Source organism: Brienomyrus brachyistius, chromosome 5, assembly GCF_023856365.1.
Source record: "Brienomyrus brachyistius isolate T26 chromosome 5, BBRACH_0.4, whole genome shotgun sequence".
NCBI classification, from domain to species: domain Eukaryota; kingdom Metazoa; phylum Chordata; class Actinopteri; order Osteoglossiformes; family Mormyridae; genus Brienomyrus; species Brienomyrus brachyistius.
The window spans coordinates 3,636,139-3,648,390 of NC_064537.1; the positions used below are offsets into that span (position 1 = coordinate 3,636,139).

Below are 12,252 nucleotides of genomic sequence, written 5' to 3' on the forward strand. Positions count from 1 at the left end.
CAACAAAAGATAAATTAGACAATACATATGTAAAGAAAAATGAAATTGCTGTGCTTTGTGGGGGTGGGAGAGGTGTACACAGCGAGGAGAGATTACAGCCTCAGTGTGATTGAGTGATACACCTGCGGCTCTTCTGATTTTTTGTCATTATATTAATCATGCTGCCTTAAATCACAGCAGAGGAGCTGTCCTTGAGATCCTGTCAGAGCACACTGACAACTGCGACCACACACACACGTCCATGAGGTTATGAGCGCACGAGTACTTGATGGGCTGTAATTGCATTCAAGTTACGCTGTATTTATTTAGCAGATGCTGTATCCAAAGCAACATACGAAGGGTTAAAGGTCAGCACTGAAATCACTCTGCTGACCTCAAGATTTGAACTGGTGACCTTCTGATCACAGGCATAGAACCCTAACCCACAAAGCCACACACCCCCCTCATTTTTGTCACATGGAGAGTAGTACTGGGCCAGGAGCAATGTCTTCTACGCTGCAGCTCGGCGTTGACCTTGACATAGACCTTGAGCTTACACAAAGGACCATCATGGCCCATTGGCTCTTTGAACAGTGACGGCTGTAGGTTTGTGTAGCGCTCTGTTACAGCACCGTGTTCTGGCACTGTGCTGGGTGTCTTCGGAGGAACTCCCCCGTTCGTCGCTAACGCTAGAGCGAGCATGACACGACTGCAAATGAGCAGTATGGATTTCGCTGGTGGGGGGGGGGCGGGGGGGGCGGAAGCTGATACCCAAATATGGGTGCGGAAGTCCTGGCTCTGGCAGTTCTGCTTGCCGGTCCTGTCTGAGTACAGATGAGCTCTCATCTGAAAGAAAAATTCCCCCACCCTCCCCGCCCACTGCGTAATTCCTATTCGCTGAAGCTGTCTCCCTTGAGAACGAGGGTGGGGGGAGGGTGGAGAGGTGAATCCCAGAGAATCCCGTGGCCAAGTGGGTCTCTGTGTGTCCGTGTGGGTGTGTACATACGCACATGATTAGTGCTTATTTTAGGAAGCTGGAGACTGGAGCCGGCGTGATAGAGCTGTGACCTGCCTGCTGGCGAGGAGTGGGTGCTGTCCAAACTGGGGTGACCGTCAGCACCTGCAGGACAGTTCTTAGGGACAGCCTTGATAACACCCCCCCACCATCACCACCAGGGAGCTGTTATGAGCAATAGCCCTTAGTAACAGTAACACCCCCCAGGGAGTTATGAGTGATAGTCCTTTAGAACAGTAACACCCCCTATGGAGATGTTATGACTTGTAGCCCTTTATTAACAGCCCCACTGCAGTGATGTCTCCAGTGATAGCCCCACTGCAGTGATGTCTCCAGTGATAGCCCCATTGCAGTGATGTCTCCAGTGATAGCCCCACTGCAGTGATGTCTCCAGTGATAGCCCCATTGCAGTGATGTCTCCAGTGATAGCCCCACTGCAGTGATGTCTCCAGTGATAGCCCCATTGCAGAGATTTATCTGTCTCCAATGATGGCTCCACATAACAGTAGCCCCACTGTTATGGTGTGTGTGAAAACCAGGTCAAACGCTGCCCTTGATTGCTAACACAAGGTCACAGGTTACAGGAAAGGTGAGGCAGCTGCCCACCCCCCAGGTCTGGGTGGGTAGGACAGGGGTGTGGTTGGCCAGTGGTGGGGGGGGAGTTGGGATCTTCAGTCGATCTCCCCCTGACATTCATACCAATAAAAGTGTTGAAATAGAAGACAGATCTCCGTCAGCCAGCAGTCGGCTAACGGCTTGAGCGTGATATTGATGTTGTGCACTCCGATGTGCTGCAGGAGTAATCAGGCGTGGGAAGTAGTGATTAATTTGAAGCCCGATTGTTCTGACAAAACAAGGAAAGCACTGAATGCGGGTGCTGTGGTTCTCATACACCCCCCCCCCCACTCGCCCACCAGAGCTGTATGTGCACAGGCTCAGTAACGTCCATGCCCACCCACCTACCTACACTCAGGTGAGCCCTGCGGGGGTTGTGGTGGGAGGACTCTGGGAACCAACACAGAGCTGGCTGCAGATTGAATGCAATCAGTGAAATCATCCGTACTTCTCTTTCGGTCCTGATTCAAGCCACAGTGTCTTCTGGGGACTTTTTAAAGGTCACATTCTGAAAGTAGGCAGGTATAAAAAATTCCCCTACTTAAGTCAGGGTTTTTTTGTCCTGTCCCCTTTCCTGTGGTTACCCTCAGCGTGTGTCACTACATGAACGAGTGTGTCTGCGGAGGCATCTGCGGTATTTTCAGTGTCATTCCTCCCTGTTCCCCAGAGCAACATCCACGTTGACAGCCGTGCCACCTCAGCACATTGTCTCACCTGAACAAACCTGGCTTTGCTCAGCGTTTTCATCCTGCTGTACGGTTCAGCCTCATTCTGGCATGCTAAGCCTAAATGCTCCAGGTAAATGCCCCCCCCCATCCATTGGCTACCCTCTGTTGGAACCACACCCCTTAGCAAGGTTGCAGTGTTCTTCCCCAGGTAACTTTGGTGCAGTCTGCATCGGATGACACATCCCACAGTGCACCTTCTGCTTTTTGGGAGAGGAGCTCCTGGTTCCTGGAAAGGAGGCGGCTCTGGAGACTGCACCATGGAGTTCTGTGTGCAGTGAGGATCGCCACGGGGAACATCTAGATAGGGTCTGTTCCACAACAGTGGAAGGAGGGCATGGTGTTGCCCAGTTATATTCTTTAGGAATGACCTAAGCAGACCCAACCTTGATCTGCCCAAACAGTCTATCCGTAACAGGAGATGAACACCTGAAATTTGTGCTCCGCCCAAACATTCCATATGTAATGAGAGATGAACATCTGGATTCATGCTGCACACAAACAGTCTACCTGTAATGAGAGATGAACATCTGGATTCATGCTGCACAGTCTACCTGTAATGAGAGATGAACATCTGGATTCATGTTGCACCCAGTCTACCTGTAATGAGAGATGAACATCTGGATTCATGCTGCACCCAAACAGTCTACCTGTAATGAGAGATGAACATCTGGATTCGTGTTGCACCCAGTCTACCTGTAATGAGAGATGAACATCTGGATTCATGCTGCACAGTCTACCTGCAATGAGAGATGAACATCTGGATTCATGCTGCACCCAAACAGTCTACCTGTAGAGAGACGAACATCTGGATTCATGCTGCACAGTCTATCTGTAATGAGAGATGAACATCTGGATTCATGCTGCACACAGTCTACCTGTAATGAGAGATGAACATCTGGATTCATGCTGCACCCAGTCTACCTGTAATGAGAGATGAACATCTGGATTCATGCTGCACCCAGTCTACCTGTAATGAGAGATGAACATCTGGATTCATGCTGCACCCAGTCTACCTGTAATGAGAGATGAACATCTGGATTCATGCTCCACTCAAACAGTCTATCTGGATCCATGTTTTCAAAGACTAGCATATAGACTCGAACAGTGTAATATCAGCAGAAAGAGTTTTGGGGGACGAGCACTCGTTTTGTGAAAACAAAGTGGTAAAATTGACTGCCAGCAAATTGGAGGTTTTCAACACATTCAGTTCTTCTTGCTACTGAGTAGAGAAAGGGAGGGCAAAAGACTAATTTTATGGCTTCAGGCTATTCAAAAGGAGGGCCCTGAAGGAAACCTACGGAACCTCAATATTTAAGTCTGCAGCAACCACTTTGTCACTAATAATAGTCTACATTATATAATTACCATTTTTAATTGTGAATAACTGTATGCAATAGGCTATACAATAAAGAAACTGCTAAACCGGATCCATACATTAAGAGCAGCTACCTATAACCCTCTAGACAAAAAAGGTATAGATGACAGAAATTGACAATATCTGGAGACTCGATGATGTAGTTATAAATGTCAGGATTCGGCACCTCTGGCCATCAAGTGGGATCATTAATCCATTACGATTTTCAGTTTAAAGGACACTGACCACCAATACCGCGAAGTTTATCAAAATACCGACGTCTGTCATCAGCTGCCAAAGTACACCGGTAACTCTCCTGACCTCCCATTTTAGCTAGACTTCTACCGTTTTTTTTTTTTTAATTCCAATGTATTTTCTTGTACAACACCTGTGAATACCATTAGCGGCCATTCAAACTGAAGTTTGTTCTCCCACAAAAAAGATGTAGTAATCACAAATGTAGTAACCACACTGGGGCCTGAAAGTTCCCAGATTGCTCTGGTCTCTACAGTTTCTTCTGTGCGTGGGAACTGCTGTCCACCTGTGATGCCTGTGATGTCTTAGGGAAAGTGGGACATAGCTGTAGGGTACACCAACAGGATAGGTGGCCTTACACCAGCCTCTATGTTTTCTTCATCCAGAAAGGGCATGTGGAATGCAGGAGTAGAACTGGGGCTCCAAGTCCCGAGGACACTACTTTTGTAACTTTGAGCATGTTATTGTTTAATTTAGGCTTCTGGTGAAACATTAGAAAAATATTGTAATAACGTATTTTTAAATCCCAGGATCTGTTTCAGTGGGAAAATGATAATCAGGTGTTATAACAGCCTATATTTAAAACCACCACCATCGTTCTGACCTGCAGAGAATGTCACCTGGCAGGAGGTGTTCCCCTGATAGCTGTGCGCCTCTGTGCTGCCGCCCTCGCCGTGAGACCGCAATGTGTGGTACTAAGATAACGGATTGGAAGCTGACTGTTAATTAGAGAGAATATGATGAATTGGCTGAGGGTTAGTGAAAGAAAATGAAAAGCAACCTATTGGCAATGCCACTGATGGGAAAATGGTGTGGAATCGGTGACCTGGCAGCTGTGAGTATATCCAGGACAAACTCTCTTGCTCCCTATCTTGCTTGCGATGAGCCAGTGACACACGCACACTGCAGCAATCCCGGCCAGTTGAACAAGTCCAAGTTCAAAACACATTGGATGTAGTGAATCTCACGTAGAGCACAGAAGAAAAAAAGAAATTGAGGCTACTTCAGTGTCGTCCAACCGATGTGCTGCTTTCCCAGATTTTCCCTGCGGCATCATAGTGATTAGCTGAGAAGCAGGGATTAAGGAACATGCTGTTGTACCCTTGAACCAGATGCATATTCTGAACAGCTCTGTTAACTTCCCCAGTTACAGAATATGTTGAATGTCACTGTGTCTGTCAGGGTCTGCGAACTGTAACGTCAATGTCAAGTCGGTGTCGACACCTGGTGACCAAACAGACAGCTTCCTGTCTCCTGCCCGTGTCTTCGTGCTGCTAAATGGCATATACATGCTTCACCATTAACGCAGTGAAAGAGATTTGTGTGGGCTCTTCTCATGAATGACACTGAATGCAGCAAAGGCAGAGTAACTACAGAAAGGAGCTGATGTGCACTGAGGGCTGGGGATGTCCTATGTCTTCATGGACAGGGGGAGACCTGTTGGTGTGTTGTCACAGTAGGAATGAGGCATCCAACCCACTCTAAAAGTTTAGAAGAAGCTTTTGTCCAAAGCGATGTTCAAGTGAGACAAATAGCACATTACCCATATACAGCTGTCAAGGAGTCAACTAGGCATAAGTGCATGTAGGCTGAGCTTCTGATGAATGCCCAGGTATAGAGTAAGCAGTATCGCAGCAGAAGCTACACAACATCTATTGAGGAGCCAATCAAACAATAATGTAATTTGCCGATTTGCGGGGGGGGAGCCTAATGTGTGTCCTAACCCTTCATCATCAGTTCTCCTCCCAAATGAATGCGCAAAATGAGGACTGTCCTGTTCAGCATAATTGAACACCACACAATGGCCCCCACAGCAACCCCAGAAAAGGCCCTGTCAGCTCTTTACTGAGTGTGTGCAAACGGAACGCCGCTGTTAATTATTTATTCAGTTCTACCCCCTTCCGTTTCCCCCCCGACTGGTTGTTGTCAGGATGATTACTGCCATTGTCAACAGAAGCCCCTGAGCTGATTGCTTTGCTGATGAGCACCAAGAGAGAGCACAGACAGAATATATAGAGTATTAAGAAAGAGCACGCTGACAGAGTATCACGAGAGAGCACAGACAGAATATATAGAGTATTAAGAAAGAGCACACTGGCAGAGTATCACGAGAGAGCACGCTGACAGAGTATCACGAGAGAGCACAGACAGAATATATAGAGTATTAAGAAAGAGCACACTGGCAGAGTATCACGAGAGAGCACGCTGACAGAGTATCACGAGAGAGCACAGACAGAATATATAGAGTATTAAGAAAGAGCACACTGGGAGGATCACGAGAGAGCACACTGGCAGAGTATCACGAGAGAGCACGCTGACAGAGTATCACGAGAGAGCACAGACAGAATATATAGAGTATTAAGAAAGAGCACACTGGCAGAGTATCACGAGAGAGCACACTGGCAGAGTATCACGAGAGAGCACGCAGACAGAGTATCACGAGAGAGCACGCAGACAGAGTATCACGAGAGAGCACGCTGACAGAGTATCACGAGAGAGCACAGACAGAATATATAGAGTATTAAGAAAGAGCACGCAGACAGAGTATCACGAGAGAGCACGCAGACAGAGTATCACGAGAGAGCACGCAGACAGAGTATCACGAGAGAGCACAGACAGAATATATAGAGTATTAAGAAAGAGCACACTGGCTGAGTATCACGAGAGAGCACGCTGACAGAGTATCACGAGAGAGCACGCAGACAGAGTATCACGAGAGAGCACGCTGACAGAGTATCACGAGAGAGCACAGACAGAATATATAGAGTATTAAGAAAGAGCACACTGACAGAGTATACAGAGTATCAGGAAAAACTACACTGACAGTATCCAGGGCATCTGGAGAAAGCACATTGACAGAATATACAGAGTATTAAGAAAGAGTCTACTGACAGAGTATCAGGAAAAACTACACTGACAGTATGCAGGGCATCTGGAGAAAGCACATTGACAGAATATACAGAGTATTAAGAAAGAGTCTACTGACAGAGTATCAGGAAAAACTACACTGACAGTATGCAGGGCACCTGGAGAAAGCACATTGACAGAATATACAGAGTATTAAGAAAGAGTATACTGACAGAGTATCAGGAAAAACTACACTGACAGTATGCAGGGCATCTGGAGAAAGCACATCGATAGAATATACAGAGTATTAAGAAAGAGTCTACTGACAGAGTATCAGGAAAAACTACACTGACAGTATGCAGGGCACCTGGAGAAAGCACATTGACAGAATATACAGAGTATTAAGAAAGAGTATACTGACAGAGCATACAGAGTATCAGGAAAAACTACACTGACAGTATGCAGGGCACCTGGAGAAAGCACATTAACTGAATATACAGAGTATTAAGAAAGAGTATACTGACAGAGTATACAGAGTATCAGAAGAGAACACACTGACAAACTATAGTAGAACTACAGTACTTTAAAATAAAATATCAGGGGCTAAGTCAAGTTTACCCGGTGCTTGACTTTTGAAAGAAGACTGGCATCGGGGGGGCAAAAGGGGGTCCTATGTCATCAGAACCACTTCAAAGCATGATAAATTGTGTGCAGAGATGCCTTTCTGCACTTATTTTTGCACTTGTGGACTTCCTGTTAATGACTCTGCCCGTTTTCCTCTGATCTCTCTCATTATCAGGTGTTTTTTGGCAACATAACTGCCACTGACTGGATGTTTCTTGATCATCACACCATTCTTTGTAAACTCCAGACACTGTAGCGTGTGAAAATCCCCGGAAGGTGGCTGTTTCTGACATACCGGAACCACCACGTCTGGCACCAGCAATCACACCACATTCAAAATGACTTAGTTCACACGTCTTAGCTGTTCAAATGCTTAGTTGAGCAGTAAGTGAAGCTCTTGACCCTGCCTGTGTGCTGTATGTATTCAGTTTCCGCCACATGATTCACTGCTTGGAGAAGCAGGCTGTTTCCGGTAACGAGTTGGTCGAAGCATTAGAGGTGGGTATGTACCGAGTATCAGGCAGATTCAGGGGGCACAGCACAGGGGTCTTTATGTAAAATTCTACATAAAACTGGGCAGGGAGCCCAAGGTGACATTTTATCAAGGGACCAGAATTTTTAGGTACACATTTGTGAGCTGGTATACCTAAGTGTATGTAGCAAATAGGCAAAAAGAGTACATTAAGAGTATAGGGAGAGAGTATAAGAAGAGAAAAGAATAAGACCAGGGTGGATAGAGAGAAGCCATATGCCCGTGTGTGTGACCTCAAGGCAGCGCATTCTCCTAGATTAGATTGTGACCAGAAGGTTGTAGGTTCAAGTGCTGTGAGGGTTATCACTGTCACCCGCTTGCAGGAAACACAAAGGTCTCAAATGAGGGCATTTATAATTATCTGATCTAGGTCAGTGACTTCCAGTGTGGCATACAAGCAATTTCTTATGCCTTTAAAGCCTCTGTCACACCTTTTAATACTTTTTCACTCTGAACTCTACTACTCTACCTTTACAAAGTTGCTACACACTTTCCATTTTAAAATACCATACTTTTACAGACTGTATGGGAGGGTGGTGGTGGTGAAGGTGACAGTAGTCAGGGTGAGGGGAGACAGGGGTTCTGTTGTCGCTGGCGGTTTGCTAAGTCAGCACCCCCTCCCCCTCAGATGATGCCTTTTACAGTACCTGTTCCTCTTGCTCTCGCTAGGGTCTGCCTTTGTGTGGCCAACAACTCGTCCATGTTCGAAATGTTGAAGAACTTTATGCATCATGCGTTCCGTTCACATCTGGGATCCTAAGCCAATCAATCACAATATTTGGGACTGGCAAGCCAAGCAAGTGAAAACCTGCACTTCCCCATTGTGAGAGATGTAAATTGCAAGGAAGCCTACATCAGTATTTCTTACTGGGGATTAACCAAGCACACACCTCAAAGACACACCTACACTCCTCTATGCACATCTGTGATTTTATCACAGTACAAGCAAATATAGATTGTTTTTAGAATATATAGTACAGCAATTTGTTGCAGTGGTCTGGAAACACCAAAATGTTTCCATACTTTCTTTCATCTTTCCATAATTATCCAGACTTGCACAACACTAGAATCACTTTCCTTACCTTTCCATGCTGTGAAGAGACCCTGCTTTAAAGTGGTGTTTTACTTAATCAAGGAACAATCTTTTTGGCAAATTATTTCTCTTGCCTTTTCTCCAGCATTTCACCCTGGCTATTTTTCTTCTCCCTCCTGCAACCCCCTGTAGCCAAAATGGCCCAAAATGTCCCGCTTTCATTAGTGGTCACAGGTTTCTTAAAGAGACAGCAGAAAAGGCTATCCACTGTGTTGGCTAATCAGCGTTTAGGAAATCTACCTGGTTTCTTTGTTTCACTGCATGGTTTAGACCAGTGAAACACACTTGTCACCTTTAGAGATTAAACAGCTGGGCAGGACCAGGCATCAGCAGGCAGTGAGCAGGCCCCTCAATGTCCTTCATCTAAGGGCAGTGCAAGGTTGGAAGGGACTAGACCTCTTTCCAGAAAGACCTTGGTTGATGGGAGAGGCATTGAATGTCCACCACACCTGTGAAAATTTGAAGGGTGGATACTTGTTAAATACAGAGTCACTCTGCATAAAAACGGCTACTTAGTAAATGAACAGGAATGATCTTCACAATGGTTTATCCTAACGAAAGCTGTAAATTGTGTAGTGCAGGTGGGATGATGTCCTATACCCTGCTGGTGCTGCCGCCTCTTGCTGTGGGCGAATTACCAAGGCACCTGCAGGCAGCGTTAATTAGAGAAAGCTCACTGGAAGAAAGCGCGGGGGAGTGCAGATTATTATTCAACATGAGCTTGAAAGGGTCTGTAGGTGTTTGGTAGAGATGTCTGCTATCTAGTTACATCCTCGTAAAATATCTGCAGGTTTTTGGTATCTAGTTAAGCTTTAACGGTGTTTGGTAGAGATGCTGAATTAGGTACGAAACATCTTAAAAGGTCTGTAAGTTTCGTAGAGATGCTTGGTACGGTCAATTTTACCATAGAAAAATAAAATATGAAGCACAGGAACAGACTTGTTTTTAAAATGTTCACTTATATTTTATATTTTACTTAATATAACTGCTCTGATTTGATTTTATAGAAAACTGTACCGTTTTGTATCCTATATTGAATTTCAATTCAATTTTATTTGAATAGCGTATTTTCACAACATTACATTGTCTCAAAGCGCTTTACATTATCCCTGCTCAAAGCCCCCAGTGAGCAAGCCAGAGGCGACAGTGGCAAGGAAAAATTCCCTAGAAGGAAGAAACCTTGGGAGGAACCAGACTCAAAGGGGGAGCCCATCCTCCACACTATCACAAATTTTGTACAGTTGTACAATTTTTGCACAATATCCAAATATACTTTATAAGCAGGTGCCAGACCCATTTTGCCTGATGCGATATGCGGCGTACATGGGGGGACACAGTTTAACTTACCAAGAGTAATGCTAGTAATACTGCTATAACAATGTTAAATTCAGTTATTGATAATAATGTTAATAATGTTATTCAGATTCCCTCTCAGTCGCCCACAACTGTACGCTAGTTAGTCAGAAAACTGAGTCTCTGCCCACCTCCACGTTAACAGTCAGGTATGCCTGTTTCATTTACTATACAGTATTAAATTACTTTTAATACCAGCATGGAAGGAATTAATCTCAGTTCAGCTTTTTATTTATTTATTTATTTATTTATTTATTTATTTAACGATGTATACAATATTTACATATTTATGTTTTTTTGTTGCTAATTTCCCATCTGACAGGCCAGGAGCAAGTGGGGGGGCTTGAGGTCATTTCGGGGTGGGCTAAGCCCTTCCATGCCCCCCAACTCCCCTTAACACTGGGCCGGTGTGTAAGTGTCGGACCCCAAACAATAGCAAAAAACATGAACTAGCCATATTGTACTATTTCAAGAAAGGGTTAAAAACACTTAAGAAAGGTCATCATTTGACATTTTCCAAAATGACAAGGGAATGACAGAGCAATGTGCATATTTCTACAGCTAAGGCGCCTCCAGCTGGCTTTAGAGGATGTTTATGGTGTACAAACAGTATGCATACGACGGTGTAACTTCGGTGTTAAGTGTGGTGTCCCTTCATTTCATTTAACAACTGCAATTATGTTACGGACGCTAGAGAATGTGAATGCTTTCACATTTTTACACTATAAAATAAAGCAGCAAAACTTGCGGGTAGGGCAATTTTACCAGATTTGACCCTGATGCGTGGCCGAAACGGACAATACGGTGAAATATGAAGTAAACGCCAAAGCAGAATCAAAACAACATATTCACACATCCCCTGCGATTCACATGTTTTCAAACAACAACGAGAAGAATGCGAAGAAAAGATTGATACCGTGGCAACAAAGAAATGGTGACACGTTAACAGTAACACTTCGAATTTCTTAGTAGAGGCGCGCGCGCTCTCGTTCGCTCGCGCTCACTAACGTTCAAAGCTGAAGTCGCTTAATAACAGAGAAAATGTACAAAACGGTAAGACATGATATAAAACAATTAGGAAAAACTTTTTTTTTCAGTAGAACTGGAGTCTCGTCATGACTATTGTCGTTGATGAAAACTATGACAAACATTTTCGTAAACATAAAATAAGATACGAAAATAAAAGACTAGATGAAATCTGTAATCAGTGCTTCCGAAACTGAAATAAAAATATTTTCATTTATAGTTTCAAATACTATTTAGGCCTTGCCAAAGTAATGATTTGTTTATCTTTGTTTACAATGAATAATACATGTTTTGTCCATATTCTGGACATTGGAACTGGTATTCGGCAATGGAAGATGACGTAAAACGGGCACACGTGTATATGCGTACAGTGAAGTACGCACATTGAGATTCACCCCATCATTCATTGCGCCCCAAGTTCGTTCTTGAAAAGCAAGTTTGCAAGACCGTTCTTGCCAAGACCACAAGTACTATCTTCTAGCATCCTTGGTAATGAGAAACATCCCTTTACTCTTGTGTTCATTCACATGTCTTGTGTAACAAGTACAATGTTTTCTTCAAAATCAAGAGTTTGTAGAAAATGTGTAGTCTCCCATAAAAGTCTGTCCGTTTGGTGTCACCATCCATAACACTGATAAAATACAATGTATTTATAACAACTAATTAATATATGAATGTTGAGGATTTATCTATATTCAGTCCAACTGGTTTCATGAAAAGACATGCAAATTAATTCATTGAAACTAAGATTGTCCTTTAAATCTATTTATTTATTTATTTATTTTTGAATATGAGTAAATGTTGCATCCACAATGGTGGAATTGCCCTGGT

The 12,252-nt window shown here is 44.2% G+C and overlaps 1 protein-coding gene and 2 long non-coding RNA genes across 18 annotated transcripts in view; 1 reads left to right on the forward strand and 2 right to left on the reverse strand.

The window, feature by feature from the left end:
- The window catches only part of baiap2b (BAR/IMD domain containing adaptor protein 2b), a 64,855-nt gene that overhangs the window by 8,703 nt on the left and 43,900 nt on the right, over positions 1-12,252 (forward strand). The gene's annotated exons all lie outside the window — the stretch shown is intronic.
- LOC125743155 (uncharacterized) lies at positions 2,093-3,118 on the reverse strand. The gene is made up of 3 exons (XR_007398296.1): positions 2,985-3,118; positions 2,889-2,934; positions 2,093-2,117 (listed from the first exon to the last, which is right to left on the reverse strand). It is a non-coding gene; the product is annotated as an uncharacterized LOC125743155 (long non-coding RNA).
- On the reverse strand, positions 9,043-11,283 carry LOC125743156 (uncharacterized). Its single transcript, XR_007398297.1, has 3 exons — positions 11,161-11,283; positions 9,283-9,491; positions 9,043-9,168 (listed from the first exon to the last, which is right to left on the reverse strand). It is a non-coding gene; the product is annotated as an uncharacterized LOC125743156 (long non-coding RNA).